Source organism: Lepeophtheirus salmonis, chromosome 5 (genome assembly GCF_016086655.4).
Source record: "Lepeophtheirus salmonis chromosome 5, UVic_Lsal_1.4, whole genome shotgun sequence".
Taxonomy (NCBI): domain Eukaryota; kingdom Metazoa; phylum Arthropoda; class Copepoda; order Siphonostomatoida; family Caligidae; genus Lepeophtheirus; species Lepeophtheirus salmonis.
In genome coordinates, this window is record NC_052135.2 from 4,189,779 (window position 1) to 4,213,393 (window position 23,615).

The 23,615-nt window shown below is 29.6% G+C and overlaps 1 long non-coding RNA gene across 1 annotated transcript in view; it reads right to left on the reverse strand.

Moving 5' to 3' along the window:
* Positions 1-1,476: 1,476 nt before the first annotated feature.
* The window catches only part of LOC139905291 (uncharacterized), a 55,039-nt gene continuing 32,900 nt past the window's right edge, over positions 1,477-23,615 (reverse strand). Inside the window, exon 3 of the long non-coding RNA XR_011779927.1 lies at positions 1,477-1,830. This is a non-coding gene — a long non-coding RNA (uncharacterized lncRNA). The remainder of the gene's footprint in view (positions 1,831-23,615) is intronic.

The following is a 23,615-nucleotide window of genomic DNA, read 5'->3' on the forward strand; positions in this document are numbered from 1 at the left end:
AGTGAGACAAGGAAATAATAATATACTTTTTATATTTCTGAATATTGTTTGTATTTATAATAAAATATGATTGTTAATTGAAAAACATTATTGAATTTTATTCAATATGACAGCCTTCTCCCCTTACAACAGCCTTGAGCCTCTTGAAGCCATAAATGTAACTGGGATGCAATATTTTCCCGCTATATCCTGCCAGGATGCCTCATCTGCAGCCACCAACTGACATTTATTGGTCCTATGAATGGCTATAGCCTCTCTCTGCAAAAAATATACTCTACCCTATTCCTCACTCTAAGGGTCCTCATTAGGGTGACAATAAAATCCTTTTTTTGGAAAAGTAAATAGTTTATATTAGAAAATTGTTCCTAAATGTAAAAAAAGTTAAAAAAAATATTTAAAGGTAGCTCAACGGCCCTAAAGTTTTGAAAATTTACATTTTTAAAGAAAGAACTGAGTACTTGCATGAATACTGTCCGTATACTTCAAATTGAAACAGTAATTTGAGTATACTAAATTTACAATGAAATATATTTCATAATTATTTCCAAAAAATGTTGTATATATGTGCAAAATAACGTCAATTAAAGTTGATTGAAATTTGGCTCATGACCGTTTTTATAATTTCTTTAGCATATGACAAGAGGAACTTCTCGATTACAATTTGCTATGAAATCTTTTTTTTTTGTCCATGGTTCGCCCTGTTTTGACGAATTGTTTTTCTTTTAAGTGCCCAGACTTTTAGCTCCTTCTGATAATATAAAAACTGATTTTCGGTGGTTCGATCAAGGGTAGGTAAAAGATCGGAAGTAATCAAGTTTTTTTTTCTTCTTCTGCTATCTTTTGGAGTATACATTGGAATTTCATCTTCACTTTGTCATCTATAACTTCATCAGTTTGCTCATCAAAAGTTTAAGCTTCAGAGGCCAATGAAGAAGATTGCATGATTATGTTCCACCTTGATTCCTCTCTTGCGTTTTTTTAAAAGCTGTTCTTTGACTGCAAGGCTTTTATCAAATCCAGCTATTGATCCTTTTCGTCCTTTTTCTCCCTGAGCTAAAAGGAAGTATTTATCTTCTTGCAATACAGAGGTAGAAGTCATAATTTATTTGATACATCATCAAGAAAAAATAACAAAAATTAGTCTGAATGATATATTCTTTTGTAGGTGCCATCTTCGAAAAGGATGACCTAGATTTTTACTACTGTATTTATTTGTTAAAATTGAACTAAAAAGGTCACTTTCTGTATAAAGGTCATAAAAAGTTCAATAAGGCCATGCTAATTAAAAATTTAATTTTTTTTCGTTGAATTTCAATCAACTTTAATCGACGTTATTTTGAACATGCATAGATTATTTTTTTTGGAAATAATTGTAAAATATATTTTATTTTAATTTAGTATGGTCAATTTTTTTTAAATCTTTAGTTTGAGGTATATGGAAAGTGTTCAAGCAAATACACAGATTATCCTTTAAGAATGTAAATTTCTCTAAATTTTTTCAAAACTCTTCAAACTTTTCTTACATGTTTTTTTGTGCAATTAAAAACCATTTTTGACCTAAGCCATTTACTTTTCTTTAAAAAAAAATGATTTTATTGTTACCCTAGTCCTCATGGTCATTTTTCTTCCCTGTCCCAGCCTACTCGAGGTCTTCTGAGTCTTTTCAAATACTTTTTTTTGTTTTCAAAATGTGCGTCTGGCTTTACTTTGAGCGCCTTTACGATATCGATATAGTAGCAGTCGTTTTTCAACATTTTTAGTAGACAGACGGCCTTGTTTTGACATCCATATTTTGAAGTATTTGCTTCAATTTAATTGAAATTTTGTTTTCTGAAACAAATGATCAAGGAAAAATTTCTTTATAACATAAAATATCTCATAAAATGTTTCTGAAAATAGTTATTTTGAATTAAAACCTATGTATTACTAATTTGCAATATACCCTATATTAAATGAAATCTCAAATATGTATTTCCAATAAATTGCTATTGCAACCCAATTGATCGCTCATTATCGATAATATATTAAACTATAACAATTAAAAATAATAGATACAAAAATAAAAATCGAATAAAATAAAATCTTTATTTATTACTCTTTGTTATATACAAGCCCTAATGGAAATCTTACCTCCAAAAAATATATAAACATGCAGTAGCTCTTTTTATCTTAGCAAATATTGTATTAGGATCTAGAAAAACATTAAGGAATAAAATAAAGAGGAAGAAGTTTAAGGAGAAGCAGAAATAATATCGCAAAAGACTAAGAAACTTACAGACTCCTTATCTTTTTAAGTACATGAATTTCTCTAGATAAAAAGCTTCTAGTGTATCCATCTCTACATACATATTTACATAACTTTTAAATAGTTTCACCTAAAGAATATTCTTTTTATTTTTTTATCATGTTTTATAGTTTAAAAGTAACTTTGTTTTTTATCTCTCTATTTTTATAGAATAAAGTAAATATATCTTGGATATGTTTAGCTTTATAGGTCATTAAAATTTTATCTCCCAAAAGCAAACAAAGTACTTTATAAATATACGTAATTATTTTAAGACTATCTTATAAGGCTATTATTTCCATATAAGTTAAAAAAATGGCTTTCTCCAAGATCCTAAAACATAAAAAAAGGTTAAGTCAAAGTTACTACAGTAATTATTCAAAGTAACTTGGTTTGGTAGCGATGCCTTGGATTGATAAACAATGGTCTTGATTGAGTAATTGAAGGAATGGGGAAAAGGGAATATATTGCATGTCAAAATGGATTTGCAATTCTAGTTCTCACAAATGGATTACTACAAATAGATAAATCAATCTCACCTTATTTACAAAATTAATAATATAATTATTCAACTACTTGTGAATAGACAGCATTGTCATCGAATACAGGTAAATTTGTATTAAAAAAGCCAGAACAAACCCCAACTTATTAGAAGGGAGCTTGAGAAAAAACAGAAATCAACCTTTCCGATGTTTTTGGTCTCCAAACGGCTTTATAAGCTGGGTCGAGAAGATTTAGGCATCAAGAAAAAGAGATGGAAATTATTAATGATAAATCTATCCACGAACTTAAAGAAAAAGTAGATGAGTCTTGCTACATCTACAGTATTTGCCAATATAATTCAAAACCGGATTAAAGAGATCGACATTGCAGATTTCACCTTCTATCTCTTTTACGAATGTGAAATTTTGGAACCTGTGAGAAAGTTAGTGGATCTTAAAAATATATGATGAATACAGGCTGGAATTTTAAAAAGAAGATTGACTTGTTGCTACGGTTCCCAAGGCTCGATCCCATTTAAAAACAGACTCCATTCTTAGATAGAATATATGCAAAATTTACCAGATCCTATGCTAAAACTCTGTGGACATCAGGTCCGGACGATTTGGAATTTAAAAACATCGCTAACTATTAATACTATTTCTTTTTTGTTTAACTTATTAAGGACTAAGAGTGCGGTTTAGACTTGTGGTTTTATATATTTAGGTTACATAGTGATTTTGTGTTGTTGATTTTTTAGCGATCTGCTTCCAACATTGAATACTGGAATTAAATATTTTGTCTATTGCATAATATATTATGCCTGATGTGTGTGTATTTTTGCACTAAGATTATTTAATAAATGACGGAATAAAAAAAATAATAGCTGTTAGTCAGTTTGGTGAACAAACATGCACTTCTCTTACACGATTGTTACTTCCTACACCTAAGTATTATGAGGGCAAAGCCCATTATACAATTAGTTGCCTATTAGTTCATTTATATATAATATTTTTGAATAATTAAGAGCTTATATTAGTTACTTTAACAAGCGTTTTTATATCCTTTTCTACACCTTCTAGACCGGAAGACTTGTTAATAAATTGTGTGTCATTATTGGTTTTTCAGTCCAGGCAAATTTCCAAAGGTATTTCAAATAATTATCCAGCTTAATTTAAATAACTATAAACATTTTCTTCGTCTTTGTAGCAAAGTGCCTTAAATTTCATTATTATTAGGTATTTCTTGTGTATTAAATATTTTAAATAGGGCATATTTAAAAGCCAAAGGCTAAATTGTACACATCATTTTTTGGTATATCAAAAATAAACAACCTGATATTATTATATAAATATATATATTAAGAACTTTATCAAAACATCAATGCATTGAAGAAAAGTTATGAAAGTTTAATCTTCTCTGATTTACAGTCTATCGGTGATGCTTATACTACATTTCTTAACTAGAGTGATACTTGGAAAATGTCTATAAATGTGTCGTGCATCCTTTATTCAAAGAAAAGTTCATCCACCCAAGTTTTAATCCATTTGTGCCCGAATTTTATTATTATTTTTTTATAATAATCATCTTTTATCTTATTTCTTGCGTTATATCTTCCCAAATGACTAGGAAAAATACTTATCTTTCAAATGTATGCAGTAGTTTGGCTAAAACATAAACATTATGTACCATATATGGTCCGCTATGCATATCCTTGTACTTCTACTATTTTTTGAAGAATAGCAATTTCATATCAGAAAAAATATTTTATTCTTTAACTGATAATTTATTTTACAGTTTGGAACAATATTAAATAGTTATTTAGTTTAAAAGGACAAATTACATGCTAAAATTTGGCCTTTATCACATTGTATCTACTAACTTTGTGGTATTTTTTGAAATCCTTCTTCTGTACATCTTCATCTTTTGTTATATTCTGTTTCCCTATTCTATCGTCTTGAATGTCATCTAAGACTCGTTTGTCGCCATTTGGGGAGGAAAATTGTAGTCTTTCAGCTCCCTTAGGTGTTGTCTCATACATTGTTAGATATATGAGGGCAATTTCTCCTTTAAATTCAAATTGAGATCAAATTCAACCACCCCTTCAAGCATTTTGGATAGCAAACTATCTGAAAATACACTAATACAACTTTTCCCCTCTAATAGCAATTTGAAAAATGATGATCTGTTCCTCCCATATGTTGATTATATTTTCAAACTAATTTTGAAAATTCAACGTCAATGCTCTATTTTTCTCTTCTTGAATATCTTTTTACTTTACTTGATGAATTATCAGTATGGACTATTGATGGGACAATTACAACAGCATTATCCACCATCTACATAAGATAATTTTATTTATTTGTCATGTCAGTGGCAAACTCAGATGTTCCTCATTTCTGTTTATCATAAACTCATCAGATTTCAGGGGGCAGTTGAAGTTCAATTAATAGATTTGAACTGGAGATAAGTTTATATTTTATGAATAATTTGCCTCAGGAAATACAGAATCTTCGGGGGTGATAGAAGTCCCATGAATCCATTCAGGAGTCTAATAGCTCTTTTTATTAGACATTTTATAAGATTTACCATCATTGGTTGCCTTCCATCAGAGAAAACAGCTTCGGCATTAAAAGTCAGTTACTTTTTAAATAAATTATCCATAATTTCATTTTCCTCCTCATCAGAAAAGTCTTCATCATTTAATAGACTAAGATCATAAGGTTCAATAAACACATTTATGATTGTAAGAGTGTCATGCACATTTAAGGTTCTGAATAAAAAAGATAGACTTTGATATCTTGTAAAAATTTTGACACAAAAATATATACGTGAAATAGCCTAGTGACCCATATATGGTATAGCATAATAAGAAATTAAAAATGGATAGAGAAATTGATCTAAGAATAAATAAAGTTCATTAATATGGCAAATGAATCATTCAAACAATGTATAAAATTAAAAAAGAAATTATATAATATTAATAAATTATAATAAATAAACTTACTTTTTTTTTTTTTTGAAAACCATTTTTTAGCAATTAAATTTATGTAGTCTTTTCAAAGTGACATCAAAACACCGAATGACTCTTTAGAGAGGTGTTAGTAATCTTAAAGAGCTTATACATAATTATTGTACTTTCATACATAAACAAAGGACTTTGACGAACTATTCAAAGATGTACTAATGTACCATATATGTATTTACCGCTAAGATGAAATGGGTTAAGGTGCTAGATGACTACTTAGACTTAGGAGTTTACATTTTTCGTGACTTGAGATTTAATAAACACATACACTATATTATATGGAGGCTCATTCGAAACCTGAGCCATTAAATGAAGTTTCAAAAAACATATGTTTCCATTTATGGTGAAACTTTATGTACTTTTGATCTTAATTTACGGATTTCAGGTCTGGAATCCTTCTCAGAAACTATTTAATTAAGTCTTTTGAAGAGGTGTAGACTACATTTGTGTCAACTGTTCTTTCATTGGGAGATAAAGACAACTATCCATGCAAAATCAAAGGACTTTGCTTCATCACTCTGTATTATAGACGCCTAATTAAGTGTGTTATTACACTCCATCGAATTTTAAACAAAAAGATAAATATGTATCCCCAAGCCTGGATACCGAACAAAGGCTACTGTCAAACGAGACTCTCTCATTAAAACATAATCTACCTTCCAAAACCACATGTATATATTTGCATGCTTATTTTCTATTATAGATCAGGTAGTCTCTCTATGATTTGTCAGAGGAGTAAGTCTGACAGCATGTGACTTTTATTTAATTCTTTTTTTGTGTGAAATATTTATATATATATTATTATTATTTTTTGCACTCTTACGTCATTTATAAAGTGTTAATATTCTAACCTTACATGTACTACTTCTACTAATAATGATAATTTTTGTATTTTCACTTTTCAACTAACACATGGACTAAAAAATAACCAACATCAAACATTTTCACCTCAATTTCAGTTAGTAACAACCTTCAAAAGACAGCTGTCAAATGTATATGACAATCTGTTCTTTAGTTTTTGTGCTATTACTAAGTGTGATGCTAATATTGGTATTTCCAAAATAGTGGGGCAATGTTTTAATTTTACACTGTTTCTTGATGGGGAAAAATACCGCTCAATCGAAGCAATGGCTTGAAAAGTGTTTCAGGTACTCCGCTCTATAAAGTGAATAAATAATGAATAATAACAATTTAAAAATGGCAATTTAAAGCGGTTTTTGTAAGCCCCAGGACTTTTCAGCCTATTTGTTATAAGTCGGCGGCCGATATGGTGTCTTTTACTATCGCCACTGTTCAAAATAAATAATATTTATGTTTATACTTGAGCTTTTATAGAATAAAAAGGAGAAAAATATATCTTGTCACCCCGCCACACACACATAATTCAGAAAATATCCGATATATGCATCAGAGTATTTAACTTACGGGGCATTCCCATGGTGGAATAGTTATTCTACCTTCAACAGTCCCCTTTGTGATCAAAGAGCAATAATAGTAATTGTCGAGACCTTACTATGAAATATACAATGTTTTAATGTGAACTCTATGAAATTGTAACTTTAAAAACATTGTATATGTAGTTTATTTATGAACTTACTTATGGTCAAAGAAAGACGTCATAAATTAAGAAAAATTCGCATCAATTTTGTGACCATATTAAATTAATTATATTTAACATTTTTATTAATATTTTAAGCAGATGTCGACTGCCCTTGTAACATTATACAAGTATACGAAATATAATTTTCATAAACATATTTAAGCAATGTATGTCCTAAGAAAAAAATATATATTTGAAATAGTCTCATTCAATACTTCTATATAATAGATTTCGACATAATTTATCGGGTCTTAACAACTGACATCCTATTTTCTGTGTGTACATGTATGCACTAAAAGCTACCTATATAAAGATAATTATTTCTTAATGACCATTTTTCTATACACATACTTTGTCTTATACTATCATCATTATTTTTTTTAAAGGTTGTTTTGATCTTTGTTTCAATTATGCTCGTATATTCAAAGGTATAAGCTTAAAGAAAGATTACTTAACATCTGGATAGACACTATATACACAACCTCATTAATAGAGCCTTGCAAATAAATCGTTATTCCACATAATAACAATTGTACAAGAAAATAATTAATTAAAAGTAAAGACACATCCCATTGTCCATTGAAAACCCTCATTTGTGATTCGAGTAATTAATGATTAGCTGTGAAAAAATGAAAGATTTAGAAAGTTCATTTCTTTTTTTGGGGGTTGAAACGGAACAGAAGACGATTAAATTTGGTTGAGAAAAAGTTAATATGATACAGGTATAGAATTTCCTAGGTATTCTCTCATATCTGAATTCTAATCCCATTTTTTCTGAATTGGTGAGTATGGAAGAAGGATTTCTTATTAAATCTCATCGAAGGAAGACATTTTGAGGAAGTATCCGTGACATAGTTATTATATTATTAGTTCCTTTGTAGATCATTATATTTCACTTTTATTGGAGAAACTTTGATCAAACTTTATTTTTATCTATAGATAACTTTACATACTGCAGTTCATGTTTCAACTAAACGATAAAATAAATGAATTCATTGAATAAAACCAGTAATTATTATAAAAGGGTTGTAGTGTGATTTCAAAAGTGAATAATTCATTCAGATGTTAAGTAATCCATGGTTCAACAATCAACATCTGCAGTATGAGTTGGTATCTTAATTGTTACATAATCTTTAAGAAGCAATTGAAAATATCAAGTATATGACATATTATTGATAATTATTAAACAGAATACTATTTTGCAACTTGTTCATCTTATCATCAATTATTTTATGTATTTTTGTCAGTTATTCTCTCTACTCTCACTTTCAATTTTGGTTTTATGCTTGACCTGATGAACTCAAACAATCATTGCCAAAACTATGAATATCGGCAAAACTAATAAATAAATAATAGTTCAATATTTCAAAATGATAACATAATTGAGCAATGGTGGTTTTAGTTTTTGCCATTTTTTTCTGTTTATTTAAATGGTTTACCCTTCTCCTCTTTGTTATTTTTCGATGTTTAGCCATGTTGACTTATTTTAAACAATTATCTTAAGAAACTGTAAACAAAAAATTAGCAAATTCAACAGATAAATAAGGGTGTCATAATCAAAACATGGAGTAACGCAGAGCTGCAATTCTGGAGCTCTCCATACATGGAAAATATCTCTAAAGCGGTGGGTGTTACCATTTTTTCGTGTACTGGGTGACCATGAGAGGTACATCAAAAATTCCCACATGGTCCAGAATGGCCAAAGAGGCAAAAAAAAAGTATTTGAATTGAGTAAAGCGTGTGAACAGGTATAAATCTGGCAGGTTATTCATTCAGGCAAAATGCAGCTATATTGATTGATAATGTAAATAAAGCGTCCCTTGATTGTATAATAAAATTAAATTTGATGATATTTTATAAAATATAACAATTTTTGTAATTTTCAAAAAATATTGGATTTTAGACGGAAGAGCCTCTATTTTTTTTAACCATTGATGACTATTTCACCCTATTCATGATTTGGAACTTACTTTCCTGGTTTTGAACTTTTTTTAAATATTCAAAATGTTAAAGAGAATAATTGGCTAACTAACTATTAATTTCGGAGATTTTTTTTTCTTTCTGTTTTTACTAGGAACCCCCCACAGTTTCCATTGTATCTCAATAATTGTTTTCCTTGAGAGAGAGAGAGATAAAAAGAACCTGAAATATTATAGTAATTATCCAACTGCTTAATTATCGTAAAAAGTATAACATATTTACAATTGGTTGGGTGAAACATTAATAGCTTAATAAGATATAATTGTATTTGAATAAATCAATATTTTGAACAATAAAATGGGAGAAGTAATATTATTTTTATTGCATCTATCAATATTTCCTCTAAAAATAAGAAAAAGAATGTTTGACCAATCAATACCAAAGGAAACTAAAAGGATTTTCCTCAAAATAAAATATGGACTACATTTGTATAATTCGACGAATTATTGTCAATTTCTGCTAACCAATTATGGAGGCGCTTCAAATTGTGCTGGAAGTAGACAAAATGGATTGTCAGGATAAAGGAAAGATACATTCACAAATTTTTTCGAAAGACCAAATCTGGGTTTAAATTAAATAAAAGTTATAAACAGTCATTTAAATTCTTGGGTACCAAGTGTTCCATTGAAATCTGAACACTTACTAATTCAATAAATAATGAAAGTTAAGCCATTAAAATTAATTCATATTTCGATCAATACAAGTATAAACAATTAGTTTGCAAAAGAAAACAAACCTGAGCTTACGTACAAGTTGAGAAAATTACACTTGAAAGTGATCAACGAATTTCCATTTCCGCACACCAAGCAGTTGGACGTCTCCAGAACTACCGTCAATAAGTCCAAAACATAATTAAGAGGAGAGCTTATATACACATCTACTGAAATTACTATTTTTTTTTTTTTAATTTTATTGATAATGAATAAATTATATCTAGTTGAAGTTTAAAATTCAAAGTGTTCAGATTCGGTGGACCACTCGGTATATTAACTCATTCCTCAAATTTGAATAAAAAGCCAGCAATAGACTCAAACTTTTACATAAAATAATTGTATGTATTTATATACGTATACACACAACATAACAAAGGTTAATTTCAAGCTCAACCTATCAACCTTCATGTTACTAATACGGACATGCATGGTAAAAAAATCTTCAGATGCTCAAAAACAATTCTAATTAGAAAAAATTATCGTCAAAGAAAGATTTTTATTCACGTGCTACCTTTCCTTTCAAAAAGAAAAGGAAAATTATGAAAAAAAAAATATTGTAGCTATTAAACGTGGGCTGATATATCAGATCAAAATTGAAAACTAATATATCAGGCAAAATATTTAATATCGTAGAAAATTCCAACAATTTTCGATACTTACTCCTATAAATTTATAAGATGCAATTAAAAAAAAGATGGGAGTGGACAAAAAAATTGTAGTCCAATTTTTGTAGCCGAGAAATTATTAGCATACATAGTATCATACTTAGATGCATGAATGAATGCACAAGTTATGTTTCATGTACTTCTTCAAAAAGATGTGACCTAAAATTTGCCTCCATGGTAGAAAATCCAAGATACATTTATTCATTACCAAGGCTAGTCAAGTTTATCTTCCATAAAAATTGCTCCCTTTTTTTAATAGTCATCTTGCTAAAATAATAAAAACGCGGTCACATTGATGAATACAAACTTTATAGCTCTCACTAGTCAGCCTTTTCGATCAAGTAAAGCCCAATTTTGACAAGCAAAAAAATATGTGAAAAAAAAATAGGATCTGATACGGCCAACATATAATCCATTGTAAAATATCTGATAGAAAAATATATTGATTTCATCCTTGTCTAGTAGTTAAGGGAAAATTTTGCCTATTGGAATTTATAAATATGCACAGTCCGCTAGTTTAGATCAGAAAGGGTCAACAGACAAACACAGCTGAATAGAAAGTACAGTGTATCTTTACTTATTTAAGAAGTAATTTATAACCTAAATCAACAGCTTACAAAAAACCCACAAAAAACAGTTTTTGATGTAATAGATATTTAAGTGTGTTTCGACGTGTTTTTTTCTTCTGTCAGCTGTTGTAACTGTATTCTCAATAAATGTAAACATCTATACGTACTACAAAGCAAAAAGCTTAGGAAACTACACAACACAGATTTTCAATACTAAACACTAGCAATACAATAATTGTAATTGAAATAGATTAATTTTCAGGCTCAAAATATTGATACAAATAAGTAAAGCAAATTAAAGATATAAATAACAATGAATAATAAAAAATATTCCAAGTTTAAAGTGTATGTTTTTAACTACAGAACGAGTCCATCTCTTATACAACTTCTACAAATTTATGTAAGGTTGAAGTCTTTCTTAGTAATTTTTGCATAAATTATTTGCTAACATTCTGTACTAATTGGGTTAAGCTTTCTTACTCCTTCCCACAATAGTGTCCCAACATATCATCTATTTCAGTCGTTGCCCCAAAATTATCGAGAAGGTCCTCAGGTCGTTAAAGAATTTGGCCCAACTTCCAACGTTACTGATAAGAGTAAGGGATATTTGAACTACCAAAAATTGACCTAATGTGATTGTGATTCAAGGTTTAAAGTTATTATTTAAATATACATACTTTGACAAAATTAGATTCTAAATGAGTAAAAACAGGAATAACCCTAAGTATTATCTCAATAGACCACACTGTAGGTTATTTTTCTTTACTTTTCTCTTTTTCTACTTAGCAATATGCATTAAGGGTTTTGTATGCTACATACGACTATTTGAGTTATTATATTATCATATTGTTGTTTATGCATTTTCGCAATTAATGAAACTGACGACAATAGTTAATGTAATGCACATTAAGAATAAATGAAGTAAATTTTTAGATACATATTTAGTACATTATAATTCATTACTCCAATTATCACAAACTCTAATTATGCATAAATTAAAGTGCAAAAATCTTTTAGTTTCCTTTTAGAACGTAAATCATCTGTGATAATGGCAATATAATAGAAATATTCATTATAATTATATTTACATATAAGTTATAATATGTCGAGCAAGGCGCTAAAATCATAATGAAAAGTTATTTATGAGACAAGAAAATATAGTAATAAAAAATATTCAATGCGTACAAAATACTATAGAACTTTAAATTTTCATGCTATCAACATTCATTAATGATCATGAGGTTTACTTGGTTGGTGTACAGTTAAGTTTACATAAATAGTCTTTTGCAATTAGATTATGTTTCATAATTACCTTATTGTTGAGCAATTGCAGGTTTTTTTTAGAAAGTGCACTTATTGAATATTTATAAGGGCATTTTTCTTTATGAGTGTTTCGTAAAAGTTATGTTGTAACGTTAAATCACATGAAATAATAAAAATTAATTAATTTTTAGGATATAGATGTTCAAATCACCCTAGATACAATGAATTTTTATTTTCGTTAATAAAATCCAGATAAAGTATATCATAAATTTTTAATGGCTTATATATAATTTCTACGACCGAAAAATTGTATCTGTAACACGATACAATAACTTTTTGGCAAATCCTGAAAATTTTATTCCAGCTAATCCTTCTGTTACCTCCGCTCACATTAAAAAATTAGCAATATCAGTATATAAAAAAATACAATGCTATAAATCAGGAGTTTTGAACTAAATGTACAAGTCACAACATGTCATAAATTCACCCCACTAAATCCTCGATGCCAACGCCATCCACTACAGCTTTTGAATGCATGTCGAGGAGAAGGCATGCAGTGTCCCTCATCCAAACACCGAGGCCACTGTCATCCAGCACTGGAACGTCATGACAGAGGACTACATCAACATTGGTTGCCAGGCCTTCTCCTGCCACCTGGAAGCCATTATTGCCTCTAAGGTGGACTTGGACTACATTAATGATTAAGATAGCTCAGACAGACATCTATTTACAGTACAAATTTTGTTGATTTTTTTTTTGTTAATTAATACATTATATTATGTTGAAGTTTAAATTTCAAAGTGTTCAGATTGTAATGGATCACTCGCTATTATTCTATTTGCAGAATTTACCATGTTATCTCATTAATAAGGTTGAATTCATGTAGGGTACGTAGTTAGTTATAAAGTATTATTCTACGTCTTTAGTGGACGAAAAAGTATTGTAAAGACAGCCAATGTGTAGAATTATTGATCATATGGATTTATATTCGCCAATTGGTTTTTATTTTTGCAGAGAAAAAATAAGAAAAAAAAGTTATCAAGGTGTATGTTTACTTTTTTTAAATTTCAAGTTATATTCTCTGCCTATAGAAATATCTGACTTGAAGATTGCCACATGAAAATTTGTTTTTTTTCCCGTCTTAATGATTTACGTAAAAAAATAAAAAGAATTTATTTTTTTCAAAATCTTTCTGTTTATAATTTGTAGTGTTCTGAAAACAAACTAGAAAACATTTGGATGACGTTAAGTGAACTAAATGCAAGTAAAGAGTAGAGCACTATGGACAATATCCAAGCATATATAAATAGCGTCTTTACAGCTTTATGTTTAGCTATTAGTTTAATCTTATTTGTCATTTTATTGCTATATCTTTGGGCATTCAATTGACAACATATAATAAATCATTTCTTACTTATGCATATAAACAATCGTCAGAAATAACTAAGATAATATGCTTATTTTTGTAGCAACGGTCAAAGTAGACCTATAGCTCATTGCCCTATGAACCCTTCACAATTGGCGGTATCGTTTGTCGTTGAGTCTTTAGGTAGATTATTGGTAGAGTATCGGGAAACAAGCATAGAAGAGCTATGAAATCATACTCCAAAAAGTCTGGAAAAGTCAATACAGAAAAAGGGAAGGGTCCAGAGGGCAAAAAGGCATAGTTCAAAGTAAACTGCTGCTCCACCAAAAGTCTAGCAATAGAGTCTCAGAAATTTGCAAAATTCTTTGAACACGAATAACTCTGCAGAAATACAACTAAATGAATAACATTGGTGCCAACAGATTTGTTGTCATCAAATAGATGTAATTGATGTGTTTTATCAAAATCAGTTTATTTGAACAGGGTTTTTTTTACGAAAAACCAACATTTAAAAACATTTGCAGAATTCTCAATATCTTATTTTTAAATCTACAAATAATTCAAAATTGTAAATAAGATATGTTGTCATTAAAAAAATAAAATACAGTCATGCGCATATGTACTGGCACCCTATATATATATTTTCCTATGATATTTTGATAGTTTAGTATTCCTAGTTTTTTAATTGGGCCGAAATAATTACTACTTAGTATAAATGAGCATTAAAAAATAATAAATGATGTTTTAAGATAGCTTTTTGTCAAGATTTATAAGCTTATTTAAATACCAGTATGTGCATAAATATTGGAACCCTCAAAAGTGTCTGTTATTTTTATGGTGAGTTCTTTGTATTTGTTGTATTTTTTTCATCTAAGTCTAGGATATCACTTTTAATCTGCTTTAACTCAAACAAGAAGATCAGGAGAGGCAAGATCTTGTTTAATCTGAGTAATTTAAATCCTCCTTCAGAATTTTTTAACATGTAATGAACTATCTCAGTATTGATAAGTATGACCAAGACCCAGAAAATTGTGTACAAGTCAGAGAGAAGATTGTTTAATTTTTTTTTAATCGGCAGTGTATAAAAATTGGATGTTCCTGAATCAACTGTTTGCAATATAATGAAGAAATAGGAAGAATATGGAGAAGTTAATAATCATAAAAGAAATGGTCGGTCATCAAAACTATCTCTTAACTTACAAAGAAAATTGGTCCAGTAAGTCAAAAGTTAGGCAAAGAACAAATATCAAGGTGGTTTTAGATTATTTAGAGAAGAATGGGATAGGTGCTTCACAAACAACGGTACCTAAAATGCTTCACAAAGAACGATATCTAAAATGCATTACAAAGACCAATAGAAATTGAATTCTCCACAAATAAGGCCATCATGAAACACTTCCTAGAAGAAACAATTACTCAAACCTTGACACCTTCGATAAAGATTAAAATTTGCCAAATAACACTTGGAGAAGGATATGTATGACCTTCTGGTTTACAGCATTGTGGTCAAATGAAGCAAAAATCGATTTTTTTGTCACATATTTTCCTAGCTCTTTCCTATGGAGGATATCTGGAGAGGCTTCCTCTCCTACAGTCAAGCATGATTGTGGATCAATCATGCCCTTGGGCTTCTTTTCTTCCAAAGGTATTGGAAGGGTTGATAGATTAAATTAAAGAACAAAAAAAAATTATGTTTTATATTTTAGACGAGAATTCTAAATTTGCCGCAAAAAGGTTAGCCCTTGATCGTAAGTTGTTATTCCAACAGGAAAAGTATTCCAGCAAATTTGTATCCTCATGCCTTCAAACAAATGTTTTTTTATATTACTACAAAAATTCTTAAAAAGTGGCGAACAATATCCCCTTGTTCTCTTTGCTTTGGCAACCACACTGCTAAAAGATCTTGTATGCCTCAAAAGTGAATGGAAGACGACCTCCTGTAAGATTGCAAAGGATTATAAGACGGAACGTCGATATCCTGAAGAGTAATGTTGAGAGGAATCACTTATAAAATTACTGAAGCATGTTATTGTTTTGTTTTCTTATAGTAATAGAGTTTTTAAATTGCAATGCTTGTGTTTTATTGTTTCTTAACACTGTTTAAGGAATTGCAAATTAAGTTCTTATACTGTTTGTTTCGATATTACTTTCTTAGCTATATACATATTTAAAATATTTTGTACGTTCTTAAATATTGGTATTTGGTGAAAATTTATTCAGAAAATAAAACATTAATTAATTTTCAAAAAAAAAAAAAAACACTAGAATATAGCTTTTATTTTTTTGTTTAGTGTTTGAAGACGTAGATATCAATATGGGCATATACTAAAAAGAGAAATTATTTTTTTATGTTCTTTTTACCATGAATAATTGGAAACTTTATTCATCTATTCTACAAATGTGTAAAAATTACACAATCGTTATAATATTGAATGAGGATCTTTGAATAAACTTTAATCTCAGACTGAGTCACTCAAATTGGCTCATTGTAACGTTCTCACGTTATAATCATACTGTGATCGATTGAGTGGCATATATCCAAAGTATACCATATAATATACGCAGAGAGGCACAAGAAATACGAACTCCTTTCGTGGATCAATGATTACGTCTCTCAAGTAACTATTTTCCTCAACTCCCTCTTCATCGATGGGACATACTAATACAAACTAGAATGGACACTCGGCAGAGTAATAAAATCCACCTAAAATCAAATTGAGTTTAGTATCTAAATTTGTTCCAAAGATATTGTCGATTATGCAATTTTTTACGTTGTGTGTTACATAGACCTTTACCTTATAACTCTTAAAATGTAATGTGATTAAATATAATCACATTCAACTTTTGCTTTAGCCTTTGTGACCAATAAACAAGCAATGGCAAAAAGATAAGGTTCGTTCAACTTTCTTGGCAGAGGTATATATATATATATGTTAACCAAAGATTATGTGTCGGAACTGGCTCGAGATCGTCTTTTTTAATCGGATTTACAATGAAATCTCTGGATCTTCCGTATTATTATTTCTGTTTTCTCTCTTGGGTCGTTAACCTAATTTTAATTTAACTTGCAATTGTTGTTTCGATTTTTCTTTCTTTACTGAATATATATTAATATTTTAGTGTAGTATAGTTAATTTTTCTGTTGATTTAGAAAAATTATTAATTATTTATTTCTTTAAAAAAAAGACCTAGAAATTACCTTCCAAATTGTGTTAACTTTATTAATATAATATATGTAAACGTTAACCATTAGAAAGTTTTGTATGGAATCATACCCCTGTTTCAAATAAAATCCTTCTTAATTTTGGAGCAATTTAGTTTTTTAAGGCACCATGTGTGGACTGTTACATACATAATATGTACAAAAAAATATATACTTTACTCAATGAATAAAATTAAAAATAAAAATGTAAATTCAACATTTACTTTGAAGGATTCAATGCTTTTCATCTGGAATGCGCTTATAAAGATAATAATAAACTTTTAATTAGTTTTAAAGATTTAAAAAAATTAGATTCATTTCCAATGAAAAATGGATTAAAAAAGTTTTTCTTATTTGTGCTATTTAAGTTTAGAGTGAATATGAATATACATACATATCTTAAACTAGTTCATTTCTAATTTTTTGTAGATACATATATTAAGCTCTCATCGGTTTCAAATATTTATTTGAGAATAAAGAGATGATAGACAAATTTTGAAGATGTTTAAAAAAGATTTAAATGACAACAAAGAGCAATTTTTTGGATCTCATTAAAAATACTATGGAATTAAAAAGATTCCCGAATTGAGTATTGTTTGGAATCACTCGGGTCCAAACTTAATTTGTGCAATGAAAGGGCAATCAAGTAAGATAGAAGCCACCACCGCCACTTTAAAAAGCCTTTAGGCCCTCTCTGAATTCTTCAAAATGAGCCCCAATGCCATGGGTCATTACAAAACTCCAACAGCGACATCATACATATTAAAAACAGCCGCCTCAACTTCAAAAAGTATTTAGACCTTCTCCAAATACTTCGAAATAAACCCCGAGTCTATTGATTGATTAAGGCACCGACAAAGACACCAACAGGTTATAACCCCCTGGTGCAGCTTTACAAAACATACATATGCCCCTTCCAAAAGCTCAAAATAAACCTCAGATCTATGGCTTCATTAAGACTACGGCAGGGCTACTAAGCAGGTTCAAAACCAACACCAACACTTTGTAAAATATTTAGGAACTCCAAATACTTTAAAATAATCCATGGGGATTATGGACTGATAATGACGCAAGGCATCTTAAAAACCATAAGCCTGGGGTTTTTTTGGAGGGGGCCTAAATTCTTTGTGAAGTGGCAAAAGTGGTTTTTAATTCCCTTGGTGGCTCTGTCATTGCACAAAACAAGTTTTCACTCATAATTTTCTGAAGGGCAATATTCTTTCAACATTTTTTTTCATATTAATAAAAATAAATATATGGAATCACCATACCTCATCGACAGCACGCTCTAGAGTTATTCTCTTGAACTGGATGCATGTACGTTCGCTCCCCGGGGATTTCTAGAGAAAAAAATATACTATATGTATATGGATTTCACCAAAAGATTCCTAGGTTAGATGGAGTCATTTTAATACTATAATGTTTACTTATACTTAATCAGTGCAACTCCATCGAACCAATTAAAGGAACATTAAAAAAAAATACAAAATTAACCAGAGAATTAATAATATTGAGGACAATTGTATATCTTCAATTTTGTTAAAAATATTATATTTGCCACTCACTATGAAACTTTAAGCAGTATTGCAGTGTATAAGTGAAAGAACATATTTCATCTATTGTGATTATTTAATTTATTTTTGAGATATTATAGTAACAAACATTTTCCTTTTCTGACGTCATTGATGACTAAGCAGTCACATATTATGCATACTTTTGGTAACACAGTTCATTTATCAACTTATTTTTTTTCTCCTGCTTGAAACCTTTCTTGTCTGAAGCAAGTTTAAATACACTTCATCAGATTAAAAACCTGTGTTTTTGTGCATGCCATTAAAATTAATTATGAGCTTCAAATTAAACAGTTGTCCATCATAGATTTATTTTTGATGAACTATTCACTTGTTCGTCAAATGACATTGGGTTCATGTAAGATAAACATTTCAAAAATATTAATTTGTCATATCCATCCTTTACATTCATGATATACCAAATTGGGTACACAAAAATTAATATATTTATGACAAAATACTGATTAACTTTAATTAAGGTAAAGAAAACCTTTTATAAATAGGCAAAAATTACTGTAATTTTTTGACCAAAATGTAATAATTTCATAGAATACAAAAGTAAACTAGAATGATATATTTTTCAATAACGATGATAGATTTAATTTATATTTTTCAATAACGATGATAGATTTAATTTATATTTTTCAACGAATTATCTATAATTTATATCAACAAACTAATCTAAATTAACCCCTTATAGGCGACACAAACAGCACTTAAAATATACAAAATTTATCCAGAGATTAAAAGAATTAGAAATTGTTAGATTTAATTTGAAAGAGGCTATAGTCAAATATAAGTGTCTCTAAACTATAGAAAAAATTTTTAGGAATCTTAAACCATCCCAGAAATTTGAATACAAGACTTAAAATTAATTCGATTATGTCTATGAAATAATGGGCTGTATTAGTGTTGTGACAATTCTCATTTAGTAATGAAGACTGTAGCCCCGTCCAATTTTTCCTGCATATTATGTTTAAAACTGATAAAATTTATGACGTAACCCATTTTTATTTTATCATTTTTTAATCAGTTCTAGTACTGACATTACGAAGGTCCTCCGATCTTATGGACCGGTCTCTAGGACTGATTGGACAATTCCCACGGCTGAATCAAATAAAAAAGGACTGACAATCACTAGGTATGTATATGTGAAATAAAACACTATATGTAATGAAATATTTTCTTGACTTTTCTTCAAGATTACTTTTATGTTTAACTATTAAATATTTAAAAAAAAATATTAGTAGCAGGAAAACTCTATATATACAATTGCATATATAAGTATATTATAATTACTTGTCTATTGTTTGGGCCAAAGAAGCTCCAATATTTTTTAAAAATATATTACAATGTACCTACATGGGGTACTAGGAACAAAAAGTTAATTATTTTATTGAAATGGTTATCGTTATTAGGTCTTTAAAGTTGTTGTTTTTTTTTTAACAAAAAGTTTTCTCACGTGAAAATTAAACTTAGCGTGTAATTTTATATTTCCTCAATACGTTCCAGACTTCTTATTTAAAAAAAAGCATGTAATTATTACTTCATTTATGCTTAGTTCAAACGTAGGTAACTAAAGATAAGAATATCTTGATTTTTTTGTTCATAATAATCCTTCAAAAAATAATGAGTTAATTTTAATAAAAGTTTGAAATATTTTTTGGTCATATGTGTTGTGTATTAAATTGGTGCATTTTTCAAAAAGCTTGAAATTGTGACAAGGCCATTTTTCGGTGGATTAACTCAGAAAGTAGCTTGAATTGTATATATAAATATTAAAAACAGCTCATTTGATGGATTCGCCTCCAGCACCATGACGGTCTGGATCCGGGCCAAAATGAAAAGCAGGCGTTGATGAGGTAGCTTATTGTTATGTTAGTCAGTGTAGGCAATCAGAGAGCCCTTGATGGCTACGTACGATTTGATTAGATTCAACGTATTCCTAGATAAATAAAATCATCAAGATTTGAACTACTTGGGTCCATATTTTCTTCCCAGGAAGTAAAATCAATGATCACTTATCCGTTTCTGCTACCTGTTTGAGACATCACAAGGTACGGAGACTTGTTGCCCTACCCAAAGACGATTTCCAATAGTCATTTGGGACCTCTTGATTTAAAATATCTATGTTGTTTTTGAGAAAAATCATTATCACTGTAGAAGACTCTTCCCCAATCTTTATAATATATTAAGCAGCTGCTCTCATGATTCCCAACACTTCACTAAAGTTTGTTGATACATGGTACAAATGATAGCATCATTATCCGTTGAGTTATTCGCGTTCAATTTTTTTTTTTTTTTTTTCAAATTTCAAATTATTAAACACATTGGAAAAAGTGTTTTTTTTTATATTAGATAAAATCAGTTATTTTCAAAAATCGCATCAATAAAAACTTAGGAGCTAATTTAAAAAAAGTTTAATTTTTAAATATTCTGTTAAACCATTTTCGTCAGTATTAATCATATACAGCAAACGCATATATCTCACTACTCTAACGCATGGTGGCTTCTAACCGTAATTCCCAAAAAAACACTTTAAAATCTTGCCTGAATAATAAAACCACGCACAGCCTACTACTATTTCTACAGCCTGATACCACACATTATAAAAAAGGAAATTTTGTTGCCAACCCCAGTAAATAAATATTTTGTTGCACATAATCAATTACGTCACCTTAAAATATGTTCATGATTTATGGATGTAGGTTTTATTGATTAAAATAGAAGGATAACAATTAATAGTTGGTAAGTTAAAATGTATGATGATATTTTTAAATAAGACATACTAGACGTACACTTTGAATTTTAAAATTAACCAAGATATAATTTTTTAATTAACAATTGAATTTCAACAAAATAAATACTATAAATAGATGTGTGTCTGAGGTTTCTTAATCATTAATGTAGGCACCTAAGTAGCGGTGAAGGCTTTGGGGGCCTGAGTGATCAGTTGACAGACACTGCAAGCATGTCGAGGGAGTTGGCATCATGGCTGTAAGGGGGTACCAAAATGTCAAAAAAGAGTTCAAAAGAACTCAAAAAACTCATTCAATAGAGTCTGGGAATGTAGGATAGGCTTTTTTTATTGCTGGTATCAAAATTGCCTTTTCAGCCTCACAAGGCTCTTTCTACCCACTTTTTTCCAGCTCTCTGGACAGTCTGAAGTAAAACCCCGAGATTTCATAGATGGGCGTCCTGGACTTGAGGGGATTGGCCTGGGCTGTTTTCTTTAACTCCTCTGGGTCCAGTTTTTTCCTTTTTGACAGAGCCCTTCGTCCTTTCCAACGTTTCGGACTTGCTGACGGCGAAAACTTTGATTCTGGAGATGTCCAACTGTTTGGATTTTGCGAATGCAAATTGGTCAATCATATTCAAGTGTCATTTTTTCGAATTATACACAATCTTAAGAGCTCAGGTTTATTTTGTTTCGTAATTAATTGTTATACTTTATTATATTCAATCATTTCTATGACTCAACCTTAATAACTTATTGAATTAATAAAGTCTTAATATTTTAATTGACCACCGGGTAAAAGAAGAAAAGTCCCACAGTTGAGAAAAATTGGGTAAAAATAAATTATGGTCTTTCCATTGTTCGTATATAAGGTATCAATATACAATCGTGACATGTCTTTGCAATGCCATTAATAATGAATAAATTATTTTTGGTTCTACATCTTTTTAGGTCAGAGGGAGAAGAGGGTAGCAGAAGACTCCCACTTAAAAGTAGTTCCATGTATGCATTCAGACAATGGGAAAAATATATCATGTATGCACACTAAATTAATTAGGTAATTTATTATACACTCTTAATAATTCAATTTGTTTTCATATAAATTATGAAGAAGAGCCAATATCTTGAAGATCTTGTCAACACCTACACACATGCACAGAAATAACAACACTTTTACTTTCATGACAAAAAAGTTTAATTATCATTAGAGATTTCTTACTTTTACATTAATTATGAAGGGGCCATGCGTAATTTGTGTACCTATGTAATATTCAAATTATAATTATTGAAAAAATTCATTAATTTTTCTATATGTTCAAGCAATTTGTTCATTGTTATTTAATAATTAGACTCTATCTTACAAATATCGTGCACAGCTCAAATAACTTTTTTTGAACGGAAAACATAACTAACTACTTCATAGGTATATGAATAATTACCTGTATTTTTCCTAAGTGTTAGAAGTTGAAGTATTGTGTAGGAATGTATATGAAGGATCTCTTAGAGGTGTTCTTGTTTATACAGTGTTAATATGTCTCATAGAAGAACTCTAATAAAGATTAGTTATAGTGAGGCAACTAACATGTGTAGACTTTTTCATTGGTTACCCAAACATTTGAACACAATGCCAATCACTATTCAAAGGAACTTCCTTCAGAGCTTTCTATTGTGGAGGAGGAAAATCCTCCAACCGGCCTGTTCCAGATGTACCGGCGTTGGTACGATCAGCAATCACAGCTAGGTCGATGAAGAGGACGTGGAAATCTGGTTCGCTAGAGCTAGAAGGTTTGCGATGCTTTAAAGGAATCTATAACGGCTCAGATATCATCTTTTGATTATCCTTTCTTGAGCCTGGGTGAGATATTATGAATTGGAAAGAAAATAAGAAATATACTTCAATTTGTTTGTTTTAAACACAGGAGTTATAGTGCTGAGGTAAAGACGTGCTCAGGACCCCAATGCCTCTTCTTTTCTCTCATTTCAAAAAACTAAGTAGTCCTCAGCTCTTCAGGGCTGAGGTATTAAATACAGTCAAGGATATAATTTACACGATCGATACTAAAAATAAAATTAAGTTCCTTATCGATTTAAGAGCTCAGATCTCTGTTTTACACAAAAAATAATTGCATTTAAGGGTTTTAAAAAGACTAAACTACC